This window comes from Leptinotarsa decemlineata, unplaced genomic scaffold (genome assembly GCF_025532065.1).
Source record: "Leptinotarsa decemlineata unplaced genomic scaffold, Ldec_3_MD MMD2_tig00002974_RagTag_RagTag, whole genome shotgun sequence".
In the NCBI taxonomy this organism is placed as follows: Eukaryota; Metazoa; Arthropoda; class Insecta; order Coleoptera; family Chrysomelidae; genus Leptinotarsa; species Leptinotarsa decemlineata.
Window position 1 is genome coordinate 959,436 of NW_027412578.1, and position 17,107 is coordinate 976,542.

General features: G+C 34.7%; 1 protein-coding gene across 2 annotated transcripts in view; it reads right to left on the reverse strand.

Annotated features, from left to right (window-relative positions):
- Positions 1 to 17,107, reverse strand: part of LOC111504259 (A-type potassium channel modulatory protein KCNIP1) — a 463,024-nt gene that overhangs the window by 231,295 nt on the left and 214,622 nt on the right. The gene's annotated exons all lie outside the window — the stretch shown is intronic.

The window sequence follows — 17,107 nt, forward strand, 5'->3', positions numbered from 1 at the left end:
AGAATATTATAAGATATTCCAAGAATATTCCCAAGGAATATTCTTAAAATATATCAAAGGTTCGCCAGGAGCACTTCCAGGGAATATTCTCCAGAAGATATATATATCCATGGCATATTCATAGCATAATACAATATCCTCAAATGTATATTCATGAAATATACCTGGAATATCTATTGCTATGTGGGACATGGGCATATTCCTCATTCAACAAACCAAATTTTGACTAATTTATTTCAGTTTCAATAAAAATTCAATCCAGCGAGTTTCAAAAAGTAGTATATCGCAATGGGAGTTGAACAACGTAAATAATTATATTGATACCAAAATAAATATCAAGGAGAATGAAATCAGTATTTTTTTTCAAATTTTTCAACTACGGAACAATATATTCTAAATAGAAAAATTACACATATTATTCGGTTGTGCCTAATCATTGTTTGAATATTTTCGGTATCACTTTTCCTTTTCGCAATTCTGTTAATTATTTTAGATTAAGGAAATCAATTATCTCTTCCAGTCAATGTTGGGTGCTTGGGTTTAGTTTGGAACTACTCTAAAGTGGAAAGACGGTAACCGGTTGGTTAGCGTTCAATCGACCCTATATGAAGCGATGGTTCGAGCCCGACGACCGGACGATCGATTTCCACTACGAATCGTCGAACCTGTACTGAAAATTGCACTTCAAAAAGTAACATCTTGTTACTTTTGAGGGTTATCGTTCGAGAGGCTGACAGTTGCTTAATGAAAAAACATATTTTACACAGTACAGATCTGCGTATCCAGTTGTCATATATTTCACGCGTGTCGCACAGCAGAGTGTTTTGGATAACTCTTGTTTTAAATTTCGAGTTAGGTGAGGGATATGCAAATATTTTTTGTGCTCGTCCACCGCAGCTGTTGTGGTTCTCTTTGCTTTATGAGTACACTGAAATCGCATTCGTTTCAAAATGGAATCTAGAGAATGACGATGTTACTTTCAGTTATATACTGTACCTTCATTCGTTAAAACTACGAATGTATCTGCAGTACTTGAATCGATGAAGCCCCTGACTAACTACTTCCCTGAGAAAACAGAGCTGAATATTCATTTTTGACAGTTAATAATAAACCCCTCCATCAAAAATAGATAGGAACGAGTCAATTTTCATGAGAATTTTCATAAAAATTATCAATGAACTGAATGGAACGTCGAAATCATCATTTTCTCTTTCAAAACATCACACAAAACCATTTGAACGATCCTTCAATTTCAATACTGTGAAATAATTGATGATTTGTCTGTTCAGGTTGGATCAGTGATAAATGTCCCAAGATAAATAATTAGTAGAAAGCTAAAATAGTTATGTTACAAAAATAACTACCAACCTACAGAGTATCTAATGAACGTGTGCGTTATCAAAGTTACGTTTTTCTATTGAAAAGCCATATGTATTTTGATTCGAATGATTTCCTTCAGAAGAGTTGAACTAGTCGAATCAAAGCAATTCTGGAAAAAATACGTGAGGAACACAGCAGAGGTTCAGTTTTCCATTTTTAGCAATCCTTCAATTGAGTCCAATGTCTTCCAAAATTACTACACAGTATAAAACAAGGCCGCTTCCCGCTGTCTGTCACTATGCATGCTTAGGTCTTTATAACTGCGCAATGGATTTTGATGTAGGTTATTTTATTAGAGTGTTTCAAGAGGAAGGTTTATACAAGGCGTTCCAACGAAAATTTGACCTTCCCTGTAAGTCAGAAACGGACATGTAAGCGAAAATTTCAAAGGACACGTCAATTATTTCTAGATGGACTAATTCTTATATGGAAATCATATCCGAAACTTCACTCCCCTGCGGTCAGCAACTACCCTACTATATTTTTTCAATAGCATGGGCGATCGAGTTATACATAATTTGAAAGCTACCTCTGTATTTTTTTTTCGAAATTGGTTCATTCGTTATTGAGTAATGAAATTTTGAACGTTTTATTAAAGAAAAAACAAAAAATTCGCTGTCGTTCATTTTAATGGGGAGAAAAACAACAAATAATATCAGTGGAAACAAAATCAACAGATAAATTATTCAAAATGATCCTCACCTAGTTCCATGCATAATACAGTCTACTCTCGAAAGCGTTCCGTACATTATTCGAGATGTCCGAAATCAACAATCGGCATTCCCGAACAATTCTCTGTCGCAGGTCTTCTAGATTCGTAAGATTAGTAGAGTACACTTTCGACTTCAGGTGTCCCCACAGAAAGATGTCCACCGGTGTGAGATCAGGTGATCTAGCTGGCCACTGGACCCCTTCTGTCGATCCAACGTACAAAAACTGTCTCACCCGAACATCAAAACGTGGGGGTGCACCATCCTGCTGGAATGTTATGTTATTTTCTGCTAAATTGTCATCATTTTCTAAAATTTGTGTAATCATAGGATCTACACAGTCTTGTGATAGATTTAAGTATGTGTCTCCATTGAGATTACCTTCAATGAAGAATGGTCCAACAATATGATTACCAAGAATGGTGTTTGGTGTTTCCATCACCAAATGAGGACAATTATGTCTATTCACTTCACCATTCAACATGAAAGTACTTTCGTATGAAAAACATAGGTTTAGGTTATTGGTCAATTTCTCGCTGAACACCTCACGAAACTGAAGTCGACGATCAGGATCATTTTCGTTCAATTCCTGAACTAGACTTATTTTGACAGGATTTAATTTGTAGGCTTCAAAAATCTAGTAGCTGACCTCAGGGGGGTGAAGTTTCGGGTATGGTTTCTATATCAGAAGTCCCCTTAGAAAAAAAATTGGAGTGTTCTTTGAAATTTCTGATTACACGGAGTCAAGTTTTCGCTGGAACGCCCTTTAACATGCATAATATAGTAGAGGAACACATTAGAGGTTTCTAATGTTAATAAAAACATTTTTTTCGTTTCCATTGCAAACGCTAGCTGAACAACACGAGATGTGTAAAAATAATATAAGTACTATAGTATTATACACCTTGAAAAGGTCGACAAAAAAGTCTGCGATGGTATATGTCTATATCTTAGCGATAACATAAAATAACTATTTTTGATCCTTTACTTTATTACGAAGTCAATTTGAGCAATACAGCATTAATCCTCATCCAATTAAGTACCTTAAATACACTATACATATACAAAAACATATATTAAACAAATGATGCTCAACTTGTAATGAAGTGAAAACATTTTCAGATTCAAGTTTTGCCCAGTGTCGTTCGCTTTTCATGGTAGACCCATCCCTTGATATCTGCAGATAACAAAAATCTAATAATTAGATTCAGAAATGTATCGATGCCAGTTGTCACAACCTCGATTTTTGGATCGTGGTTGAGTGGAATAACAGAGTGGAGATATTTCTCAAGCACTTGAATTACGACATTTCACAAAATACCGAAAAAGAGTGTTGGGTTAACTTATACTTTGCACGCGTCGAATCGAATTTGATCAATTTTCTATCTGAATATTGTTATTTCTCATTGTGAAGTTAAACACTAGGAAAAATAAAAATATAATTTTTGTCGAATTACTGTTCCAAATATTGAAATCCGATAATTCGACAAGTACATAATCATTGTCAAGCAAGCTATCAAAATTAATCATTTATTGCTATCAAATAACGTTTCTGGTAAAGATAGAGCTTTCCACTTTCAGAAGCTATTTAAATAACATTGATTAGAAATTCATCAAAAGTTTAATGGATTTCAAAACTATAAAAGTGCATTTAGTAAAAGGCTGGAGTGGATAACTTTTATTGGAGCTATTAAGTTTTCATTACTAAGAAGCCATTTCATTTTCCGTCTTTCCTATATTCATGAAGCTTCAGTTGGTGTGTGTTATAAAACATCCAATCCGTATCGAAATAGGAAAGAAATTCCCACAACTATTCGATAAGGAAGAAAACAGATACTGCCAAAGGCAAAAAACAGATGCAGTATTTGTGTGTATTTTTCAGATCATTACTCAAACTAAGAAACCAAATTTGGAATTGAAACGAGAAGCTAGGATTTGTTTTCAATGTATTTAAAACTTTCAAAGACATATGAAAAAACATCATGACAAATATTCAGAAAAAAAATTTGACTCCCCATTGAATATGAATATTATGTATTCATGACCGTCATTTGAATATTCCTTAATAATATTGCATTGCATGAACATCTCATATAGACCATCTAGAGTCTAGCTCACAGATGGTATAGAATCACAGATCTCCTGTGAGTTGATGAGAATTTGTATTTTTCAAATCAAGACATCCATAATGATAATAGTTAGTTAACTAGTTTAGTGATCCAATAATTTTTTTGGAGAGAGTTTGGTAGGGTAGCAGGATTAATTTTTTCTCAAAAAACAATTGTTTTCTGACTGAAGATTCGATTACAATTAAATTCATCTACAGGGCTCTGTAACAATGAATTTTACAAACATACCTTCCACAAAACTTATGCGATTACATCAGTTTACAGCTAATTTACGACTGTAATGTCAAAGGCAGTTCGTTGTTAATTTTTGGTCTCTGAATGCGAAAATAATAGTAAAAATTTCCTTACACGTAAAATTTTTGAGTTATGATTTTTTTCACAAAAATTTAATGAATACGACTTTAACAAAATTTGCTTTTCCCCTAAATTGTGGAAATTGTTTAAGGTCCGGCAACACAGTGGTTCTGCTCAGTATTCGTATCTGCTTCCGCTGTATATGAGACTTGTAACGCCGCTTCTCGAACTTCCGTTATTCGAAGTTTCCAGAAAATACCAGAAATACGGAACCGCTATAAAAGTAGCAGTTTGACAATCGTATCATCAATATTGGTTTAACACGAGTAGTAGTGAGTTAGTATTAAGTTGCGTATTCAACAAAAAAGCGAGCACGAGCGGGCATGAGTGAGCATTCGTGTATATTTGCTCGTGTTCGCTCGTGTTTGCTCGACATATTGATGTCCCGTCCACAGCAGAGCGAATATCTTCAAGTTCGTAGTACCTCCTTCTTCTCGATCTTTTCTGAACGCGAACAAGCATACGTTCGCTCGCTCGCTAGCCCGTACTCACCAGACGATTATTGATGCAGAATGCTCGTTCACTCTTGTTCGCTCGTGCTCGCTTTTTTGGTGGATACGCACCTTTAGAGAAGCGAGGTGAACAATTACTCGAATATTGAGAGTATTATATTAGTGTTATCTTTGTGAATAAAATAAGTTGACTTATATATGTCAACGCAGTATCACATATTTGAACTTGACGTACGCAACAGTACCAAAATGTCCAAAGTACAGAAACGTGGCTGCGTAAGTCCTGCAGATAGTTTTTGCTATATATGTGGTCAGTTTACTCCTAAATCGCAGAAACGGACAATTAATCTAATGACCAAAGTAGCTTACCATAAATATTTTGGATGTGTTGTTGGTGATCAAGATCGGGATTGGACTCCTCACGTATGTTGTCAAACCTGTGAAGCAAATCTAAGTAACTGGTTAAATGCCAAACACTCTTCTATGTCTTTTGCAGTTCCAATGATTTGGCGAGAAACAACAAATCATTTCAACGACTGTTACTTTTGCATGACAAACGTCTCTGGTTTTTCGAGAAAGAGCAAACACAAAATTCGGATATTCCTTCTGCAAGAAGGCCAGTTCTTCATGGAGAAGGTTTACGAGTTCCAACACCCCCGGAAAATTGGGAGGAAGATTTGGATGTCTTAGAAAAAGACGGTCCTTATTTTCACGAGAGTGAAGGAAGAACACTCCATTTAATCGAACAACTTGAATTGAATGACTTATTTCGGGACCTCTACTTGCCCAAAGAGAATGCTGAACTATTAGGTATAGCTAACAACAATGGAATTTACTAGCCCCTAAAACCAAAGTTACAATATTTAGGAACCGTAACCATAAGCTATCCTCGTTTTTTACTGTGCATTATAAAATGTGTGTTTGTGTAAATCCAAATGGTGTGATGAAAAATTTAGGATTTGCACATAACCCAGACGAATGGCGTTTATTTATAGATTCGTCTAAAAGAAGTTTAAAAGTCATTCTGCTTCATATTGGTAACAAAAACCCTCTATTTCTCTTGCACATGCAGTTGCCATGAAGAAAAAACACGAAAATATGTAGTTTATTCTAAATGCAATAAGTTATAAGTGGCAAATATGTGGTGACCTTTGGAACAGTAGGGCAACACAGAGCCATTATCAAATAAAAGAATGGCCTCCGAAAGATAAATATATTCCAGGTCAAGCTAACGTGAAGAATATACCTCTTGTTAAACCCAAAAACGTTTTGTTTTCTACATTACACATCAAACTGGAGTTAATGAAAAAATTTGTGAAAGCATTAGACGAAGAAGGTGATGTGTTTGAATATCCTAAACACGTTTTTCCAAAATTAAGTGATGCAAAGCTCAACGCAGGTATATTTGTTGGGCCACAAATCAGAAAACTACTAAGTGATCAACAGTTTGATCAAAAATTAAGTATTGTTGAAGTAGCTGCGTGAAGTTAATTGAAAAGAATTGTTTCGGAGTTTTTAGGGAACAAAAAAGTAGAAAATTAAGAAACACTTTTAAAAAAACTACTTGAAAAATACTACAGAATGGGATGTCGCATGTGTCTCAAAATCCTTTTCTTGCACACCCATTTGAATGATTTCCCAGAAAATTTGGATGCTATCAGTGACAAACAACGGGTAAGGTTCCACCAAGACATACTGACAATGGAGTAATGTTACCAAGGCAGATGGGATGCAGCAATGTTGGGGGATTATTGTTGGTTCCTTATGAGAAAAAACAATGAAAAATATAAATGAAAGTCAACATTTGCAAAAAGGTTAGGCACAAAAGACTTCATTTGATTGTTTTCTCATGTGTATTGTAAATAAAGTCTGTTACCTTCAAAATTTATTGTTTTTTTCTTGTTTTGATCTTATATTTCCCTATCATATGTGGAAAATTTTGAATGAAATGAAAATAACTACAACTCAAAATCTTCAAGAGTTGGAAAATTTTTGATATTGAAGTCGCAGTCAGGATGCTTCAACCTCTCATGTATAGCTATTATAATATTAGTCGCAATTTTTTGTTTTTATTTGTTGGCTAGTGTTATTGCGGAGATATTTATCTGAGATAGAGTATAAAAAAAAAGTAAGATTTAGACTAGGCCTACCTAGCGAAAAACCAGTTACTTGAGAAAGTGCATAAAAAGTCTAAAGTGCGACAATACTGAGGAGAATTGAATACTTATTCGGATGTTACCAGGACGGTAGTGATTTTTCTTTGGAATTATTCATTTCTTCTTCTGGAAGGAAGAGTATTTTCATTGAAAAAAAAAAAAGTACACACGTATACAAATGAAAGTCGGTTTACTTTCTTGAATCATTTAATTCACTATTTTTACCTTTAATACTCAAAATCTTTGTCCTTCTCATATTCTATTCACGGACTGGAAACCCCAAAAGTAGTTTTGAACTCGGAAGTTATAATGAGGTGAGGTTTTTCAATTAGCCAAAACTTCATTATGGAACTTACCAACATACCTACTTACACAAATCTGCGGTTTTCTCAAAACTCGACACCCTGAAACTGTAAACAATGTCAAAACTTCAACCATTACGGCTGATGACACTAAAAACTGTAACTGGATTTGTTGAAAGTTGTGGAGAAGAATTATGTTCCACAGAAACGGCGAAATTCAACTGGGACGAAAGATGAGAGAATAGTGTAGTGTTACAATGCTTCCGAAAAAGTTTCAAAAACAAGTTGTCTGAACAACTAACAATGGTGCCTCATAAGTTTGGGAATACTGAACTAATTGCTTTTACTGATATTTCCATAATATCAAGAGAAGGCGATGACATCACCAGATGACGAATCTTTTCGATGGTCGATATCGAAGTTTGGATGTGCCTCGTCTATTTTTGATATTTGAAAAATCAATTCTCCGTCTATCCAATAGATGGCGTGCTCATGAAGGGAGATTTCATCGCTCTTACTCACTTGGGTTTGTCCTTCAAGAACAGTTGAATCCAGCAAAGCACTCGTGACCCAGCCCAGTGTCGCTGGCGAGACATATGGTGGGTCGAAACACTCATAGATTTGATGTGTTTGGGCTCTGGTTTTCAACTTGTTTTTCTCATAGTGCAAGTTGCAGTGTGAGACAGAAAACGAATCTTTCGTTGGCGAAGCTTACATTTACAATTGATCGACTTGGAGAGCCTCATTTATTTTTGATATTCGAAGATTGAGTTCTGTCGATTTCAAAGATGGCGTTTTTGTGAGGAGAAATGACATCTCCCTGACTCACTTACGCCTGTCTATTAAGGACAGTTGAGTCTAGCAATGCATTTGTTGAAAACCAAAGTGGTCGAGAGCTCGCCAGGCTACGGAAAGACTTTGAGGATACCGCGGTAGTCGCCCCAGAGGCCCCAACGTTCTAAAGTCCCAGACATTCAAGACGTCGCCATATTGCAAAACATCGCTATATAGGAGATGGAAATACTAGCCGATCTGATCACAATCATATCCTATTCACAGTAGAAACAGGAGAAAGGAAACCAGACGAACCAACAAAGAGAATCATCGACTGGAATAAATTCCAGCGCACCGTCCACGACGCGATAGGAGGCATCCCTCGTATCGATACGAAGACCGACTTGGAGATCGCTACAACACAGCTGTAAGAGGCGATCATCTAATCCATGAAGAGATGCGCTCAGGAAATGATAGCCACATTACACAGGTAATAATCGAGCTCATCAGAATCAGAAGACGTCTGAATAGAACATACCAACGGAAACCCGCTCCAGTTGACAAAAGGTGCATGCTACGGCAAAATCTTGCAGCAAGAGCTGCGTGTACTTTGAGACCGACAATGGACAGCCCGTCTGGAAGAACTCAACACCAGAGACCAATGTGCATGAAGAATGCAGAAAGTCCTGAGAAAGGGCCGCCAAAAACCATGCCAGCCAATACATGATGAGCAAGATATCATCTAAACGGATCAAGAGAAAACGAAAGCGTTTGCTAAAAATTTCGAAAGACAGTGCAGAGAAAATGATGTCTCCGTTACGGACGAAGTAGAAGAAATCGAAAACCAAGATGAACAGACTTCCGAGGAAGTAAAACGCATCGTTAGAGGCCCTGAAATGAATAGACCAAGAAATATATCTAGCGAATACTGAAAAATATAAAATGGAATAATATTGACAAAAATAAAGAAACCATTTATTTATGCTCTGTAAAGAAGAAAATAACATTTAAATCACATTAAACCTATTCATTTTCCAATTACTTTACAAAATTCAAATGTAAATAATCAGATTTGAATTTAATTAAATGAAAAGGTTTAGCCCCAGTGCTGCGCGATGTAAATTTGAGTAACCTTTTTCTTCAAAATTTTTATTATCAACTTATAACGTCATCACACAATTTACATGATATAAAAGCTTGTCCCGAGATTTAACTGTGTAGATCAACTAGTAACTTGAGTCTTCATCTGATTGATTTTAATTAAAAACAAAAATTGAGTTCAAACTAGGTAATATGAGTATATATGTATCGTTTATTTAGCACAAGCTAATGCAGTTACAATATTAGTCTTAATCTAATTTAAAAATTTAAATGTCACAATTGAAATTTAAAATTTAAAATCATTTACATTGAAACATATAAATAAAAACAGCACAATAAATAAAATAAAAAGAAGAAAAAAAAAACTGTATTAGCAGGTTCCTATACTAAACACTTTGTAGGTCTAAAAGGTGCACTTTTAATTTTCTTTTAAATATATTTAGAGAGGTAGCATTCTTAATATCTTCCGGTAGTTCGTTGAATGCTTGAACTCCTTTAATGAAAACTGTATTATTTGAATTGACATTACTAGTCTGACGTATATGAAAGTTATTGCGATTTCTTGTATTGTATTCATGATATTCAAAGTTATACTTTGATTTGTCACGTAGATATACAGGAACACTCCTGTATATGAGTGCTCAAATCTCGAATATCTACCTGTGTAGATCAACTAGTGAGTTGAGTAACTTGATTTGATTGATTTCAATTCAGAAAAAGCTGAATTCAAACTAAGTAATACGAGTGCTTGAATCTTAAGACAAGCTTTTATATCATATAAATCAGGTAATGACGTTATCAAATGATAAAAAAATTTTAAAGGAGAAGATTACTCAAATATACATCATGCAGGACTGAGGCCAAATCTATTTATTCAAAATTAAAATCTTATTATTCACAATTGGATTTTTTAAAGTAATTGGCCAATGAATAGCTTCAATGTAATTCAAATCTTATTTTTATCTGTTAAGGGCATGAATACATTTTTTTTTAGGTTTCATATATCAACTCATTCTAATTGTTATTGGCGGTGGAAAACCTTCGAGTATACATTCATACTGGTTGAGTATACCATATTGCTGTTCCTGGTACAGAAGCCATCAATGTGTGGTAGCGACAGTTTAACGGTAATCCCTGAATTCATTTTAAAATTTTTTCAATGTTGAGTTTCATAAACAGCCTATAAATTTTTGCAAAATTAAATAATGTCAATTGAATGCCACTGAATTTATTGAATTCGTAGTGCTAGTGGACATACTGTTTTTCGTGAAGGAAAATTGAACAAGATAAAAAGTCTTATATTGTATTGGCAGACCCATCACCCATAATTATCGTTAACTTCTCCACCACTCCCTACCTGTCGATGTTCATAAAAAAAACCCATTAAATATTTTCCTTATGAGAACGGCCTTCACTTTTCGAGGATCCATTAGCACGTTTTCTGTGAGCTATTTTTATTTTATCTTGCTTTTTCCTGGCGAAAATAATTGGTTTCGATCCTAAATAACTCCGAGTCCACGACATAATTGGTTCTTCCTTAGCATTCAGGCAATAAAATCCAGATATATTTAATATAGAGGAATTTATTTCTATGTGGTAGGGATCTTGGCCAGGAATCTATTCGAATAATATTGTTGAGGAGGCATTTTTGCAGAATAGAAAAACTTTTTTGAATCAATTGCAATACACCAGTGCTTCTTAATAAGATGATAATATTTGAGTAAGCTATGTTTGAGTGCATTACAATAACTTATTTGTTAAAATCAATTTTTTGGTAACCACCCATGGTCTCCCTACGAATGACAACCCTCAGAAGTCGAAACTTCTGCGAGCTGGGGATTAACGGAGTCTCACCTTATAACGTACGATTCCTTGTACAGGTTGGACAATAAGCAGTTAAGGTCGATTGTCCAATCGTAGGGCTTGTAGGGTGCTGAAGATCAAGAAAGAAAGATTTTTTGATAACATTGGTACGACGCTAGATATTTTTGGAAATCATAGCATGTATACATTAAAGTACGAAATATTTTTGTACATTTATCAGCGGTTTCGTAGCGAAATTCACATGGATTAATTTCAAAAAGAAAAGAACTACGCCAAATCTGCTCTGTTGATTTTTTCGTTTGATATTTGGTTCACGTATATAAAATAATGAGAGTTCAATAATTTGAAATTCATTATTTTAGGTATTATCGAAGAAACAAATGGAATCCAGTAGGTGAGAAGCAGATTTTGCTTTGAAAACATTAGCAATTTAATTGTCACGTATTTGATATTCGAAATCAACTTTATATTATTGAATGAATTAATGGTGAAAAAATGTATGAGCACAAGCTTTATTCATCAGCTCCTAGAAAGGAAATGAACTTTGAATTGAATGAAAACCCCTCAATTTTTTTCATCCATATTTATATTATTTTATTTTATTTTATTGTATATCAACGACTTATTGGAAAAAACCAAGAATTCAATACATTGATCTGCTGACGAGGCACACTTGTTTCGTCATTTCATTTGGATTTCAGGACATCAGCTACGGAGGCAGGAGGTTGCATATCTTAATGAGGATCTAGAAGTGATTTCGAATTGGGGTGAAAGTAACCAGATTCAATTCAATGCCACAAAAACCCAGGCATGGATTTTCTCCAAGAAGATTGATGTCTTCGAAACGGATATAATAATGTCAAGTCCGACAATTCCGCTTCCTGCTTCGATAAGTTCGTTGGAAGTTAAAATGGACACCAATATGTCTTGGCACAATCATGTCGCTGGAATTGCAAAGGCTGCTTCTCAAAAGCTTGGAACACTGTTCTGAACTACAAAACTTCACACACCTCAGCAACTTTTGATGCTTCATGAAGCTCAAATCAGAACTTCTTTAGAGTATGGTTCTCCTGTATGAAGCTCTGCCTCCAAACATATCCTGAAGTTGCTGAATTCCATCCAGAAAAGAGCCATCCACCTGATTGGAGACGCGAACATCACGTGTAATCTTGATAGCCTGGAGCATCGAAGAAAGATTGGAAATTTGTTTCTCTTCTATAGATACTTCCACGGGAGGTGTTTAAGTGACTTGGCAAATTTGATTCGACCAAGAGCGGTACATATCAGAAATACGCGACGGACTGTGGCTGCTCATTGTTTTGGGTTCAACTCAGTACACCTCGAACTCCACTATTTAAGAACTCTTTCATGTGGAGAACCGCGATTATATGGAATAAACTTTCTGAGAATGTTTTTTCAAATAGATTTAATCTTCAGCGATTCAAATTCAATATATTATTTTTAACAGCAGACTTTTCCAGATTCTTAGGAAATAAAACGCCGTTGTCGCTATGAAAAAAAAATTTACTCAACGACTTTATAATAGAAAACAAGAAGCACGGTAGTGCTGTCAACTAATATTATGGATATTGCATATAAATGTCGCCCTGGAGGACAAAGAGAACTTTTGGTATTTCTAACACAATATGAATCACTACTTCCGCACAGGCACCGCTCTGAGAGCGCCTTGAAGGTTTTCCTGTAGTGGTTGTGTTTCATCTTTAAAAAAATTTATTGCATAACATTCATCTTATATAACAGGTTGTCACGATATAACCTATTTTATGAAGAAACCCTTTCCCTTCTTTGAATTACTCATGTTGACTAACATATTCAATCCTTATTTATCTGTACTGGTGAATCTTGCAATAACATTTTTTCGCTGCTGGTAAATTAAAACTTGTACTTTGAAATGATTTCAAATTATTGATTTTTTTTATTGTTTAGTTATGCTTAGACAAGTTCCTCAGTCTGTTCACTTCATTTAATTAATGCGTTGTTGTTGTTTTGTCAGTCCCCAAATTTTTTTTAAGCACCATCATATCATCCACAACCTTTTCTAAGGAATTTTTCAAAGGAGAAATGTGAGGGTTCTGAAAAATCTTTTAGGCTTTTCCACTAACATCATTATGCCAAAAAGTATTTGCACCTGAATTGACAGAATCATTTTATTATAGTTAGTAGTTAATTTTAATCCCTGTCTGGTTTGTCTTCACCTGGTTTTCCTTGGTATAGAATTTCACACGATACGTCAAATTGAAAAAAAAAATATTATCACATACATAGATAGATTTGTCAGATGTTTCGAAATGAATAGGAAATGTTCTGATGGTGGATCAATTCCCAGTGTTCACAAAATATTAGGTTATTTCATAAGTTTTGTCCTTTTTAATGTCATGTGTTTTAGTAGCTTCATATGTCAATGAATATTTATTTTACTGTGTTGTGGTATATATTGATCGATAGAGAAGTCTGTACTCTATACAGAGTTGCTGTTCATTTTTCAAAATTTTTATTTTTTTCGTCTTTTCAGCTCATCACTATATGATGTCGTTAATCAATTCGCGTCCACTATTTCTACACGATTTCAAATTAAACCAACTCACTACCAAAATTTCCCTTTTTAAATGATGGTGTTAATAAACGCACTGTTCGACGTTGGTTTGCGAAATGTTTCCTCCTGAGATTTTAGTTCCGAAGATGAGCTGAGAATTGATCGACTCATATACAGGGTCCTGAAACAGTGGCGCGGTGTTCCATATCTCTATATAGGAAGCAGATAGGAATCTAATTTTCTATAATATTACCTTATTGCTCGAGCTCGACAAAATAAAAATATTGGCGGTCACACAGGGTGTTCGATTTTTTCTGGGCGGATCCCAACTGTGTCTTTTTAAATGGCAACCTATATTTTTTATCGCTTTTTCGGTTTCTTCATAGAAAATAAAATAAACTTTATGTATATCTGCACTTCGAAAATATTGACGGTTTTCGAGATATCTAGCATGACAGGTTTTTTTTTCCAATATTCGTCACTCAGAATATTTGAAATTATAAAGTGGTGCCAAGTCCAGTTGAAATTTTTTTTTGGTCGAATATTCTACATTGGTAACTCTCTCAAACGATATATCTGAAATCGACCTGTGATATACAGGGTATGAAAAACCGCTTGCCAAATATTGTAAATGAAAATTTGCAAAATCTTCCTTAGATTAAATGGAACACCCTGTATATTATTGATCTATAAGAAGCGCCGACGAAACCTCTACAAATTTCATTAAGTATTCCCTATGGCTAAGTTCAATAGTTTTTCTTAAATGAGCATTTCTTTCGAAAAATGGTCATTTTTTCAAAGCGAAATCCATTTGACGACGGATAAAAATATACGAAAGATATCTTGTTTCAATTTTGTACATTAGAAGGTGTCCAAACAAATATTTTTTAACGAAATAAATGTATGTACCTATCACTTTTTGCTAAATGGAAAATTATTTTTTCATTGGATGCAGAATTTCACTCATAAATCGTGCAATATCAAACCAAACAAGTTAAAAGAAAGAAACATTATAAATAACTATTTTTTTCATGTTATTATATTCATTCAGAGCTTGAGTTCTAGATATTCAAATTTGTCAACTGGCAAATTACAAAACTACAAAAGGGAGAGTTTAATTAAGGTTGATAATGAAACTTTTATAAAATATGTTCAACATGTCTTCCATTTTCTTGAATGCAGAGCTGAAGTCTATGTTTGAAAGACTGTTCTACCCTGCGCAAGACAGCTGGTGTAATGCTGCGAAAAGCATTCGTTATTCTAAGTCGCATATTTTCGGGAGAAGTTGGTGGCTCAACGTAAACCATATTTTTTATGTATCCCCATAAGAAAAAATCTAGTTTCGTCAAATCTGGTGATCTAGCGGGCCACCGTACAGGCCCATTCCGTCCTATCCATTTATTGGGAAATACTTCATTTAGATGATCTCTCACTTCTGCCGAATAGTGAGCAGGTGCACCATCATGTTGTAACCACATTCTATTGCGGAGGTCAAGAGGAATATCATCTAACAAACCTGGTAAATCATTTCGTAAGAAATTGAGATACATTGCACCATTCATATGTCCCTCAAAAAAGTATGGACCAATTACATATTCTCCAATGATGCCTCCCCAGACATTTATCGACCACCTATGTTGATAATCCACCTGTCTCAATAAGTGAGGATTTTCTGTCGCATAATAATGGTAATTATGTCGATTTACAAATCTATTTTTATGGAATGTCGATTCATCCGACCATAAAATATTATTGAAAAAATATTCGTTTCGACGAATTTTGTTCATGGCCCAATTGCAAAATCTCACTTTTTTCTCGAAATCAGCATACAGTAATTCTTGATGTAACTGAACGTGGTATGGATGCAAGCGATGTTTCTTCAATACTCGTTGCACTGATCTCTCACTTATATCCACTATTTCCCCAATTTGTCGTTGACTCCTACTAGGATCTTCTTCAACAGCAAGAAGAACTTGCAATTCATTATCTTCATTAGTAGCTGGCTTGATGCGCTCATGTTTGGAATAATTAATAGATCCAGTTTCAACGAATCGTCCCAAGACCTTTCGGAAAGATCTTTCATCTGGATGCCTTCTATCTGGATACCGTTGAGAATAAATTCTACTTGCCAATAAACAATTCCTGTCTGATTCACCTAATATGAAAATCATATCAATCAAATCACTTTTTGATAACAACATTCTGATGAAATTATACCGACAGTTCAACTTCACGATTGACTAAAAATTTCAATATTCATTTGCAGCCAAATATTTTGTTCTGTCATTTGCCAGACTACTTGATTTCCAATAAATATTTCATTCGCTGAAAGGTTGTTTTAGACCGAAAGAATATGGCACAAATTCCGAGATTTTTGAAATTATTGTAACTATTCAAGAACGTCCATTTTGTGGTGTAATTCGCAACTTGTTTATCTATCAACAGGTAATTTTAGGAATGGGCGATATTTTAAGGAGAGGGTATTTTTTGTATATTCTTATCAGTCGTCAAATGGATTTCGCTTTGAAAAAATGACCATTTTTCGAATGAAATGCTCATTTAAGAAAAACTATTGAACTTAGCCATAGGGAATACTTAATGAAATTTGTAGAGGTTTCGTTGGCGCTTCTTATGGATCAATAATATACAGGGTGTTCCATTTAATATAAGGAAGATTTTGCAAATTTTCATTTACAATATTTGGCAAGCGGTTTTTCATACCCTGTATATCACAGGTCGATTTCAGATATATCGTTTGAGAGAGTTACCAATGTAGAATATTCGACCAGAAAAAAATTTCAACTGGACTGGGCACCACTTTATAATTTCAAATATTCTGAGTGACGAATATTGGAAAAAAAAACCTGTCATGCTAGATATCTCGAAAACCATCAATATTTTCGAAGTGCAGATATACATAAAGTTTATTTTATTTTCTATGAAGAAACCGAAAAAGCGATAAAAAATATAGGTTGCCATTTAAAAAGAAACAGTTGGGATCCGCCCAAAAAAAATCGAACACCCTGTGTGACCGCCAATATTTTTATTTTGTCGAGCTCGAGCAATAAGGTAATATTATAGAAAATTAGATTCCTATCTGCTTCCTATATAGAGATATGGAACACCGCGCCACTGTTGCAGGACCCTGTATATAGTAATTCAGGAGGAGGTTTCGAGAATCCTGCTGAAGACTGGTGCGTGACATTGTTGAAGAACTGGCCGTCAGCTCCCATGCGGTTTTTGGTGGTTTGAAACGTTCAGGACAGTGAACCGGACCAAACAATTTTAGCAGAGTTCTATCAAAAATTGCGTTAGAAGCAGGACCAGGCATATATATATATATATATATATATATATATATATATATATAT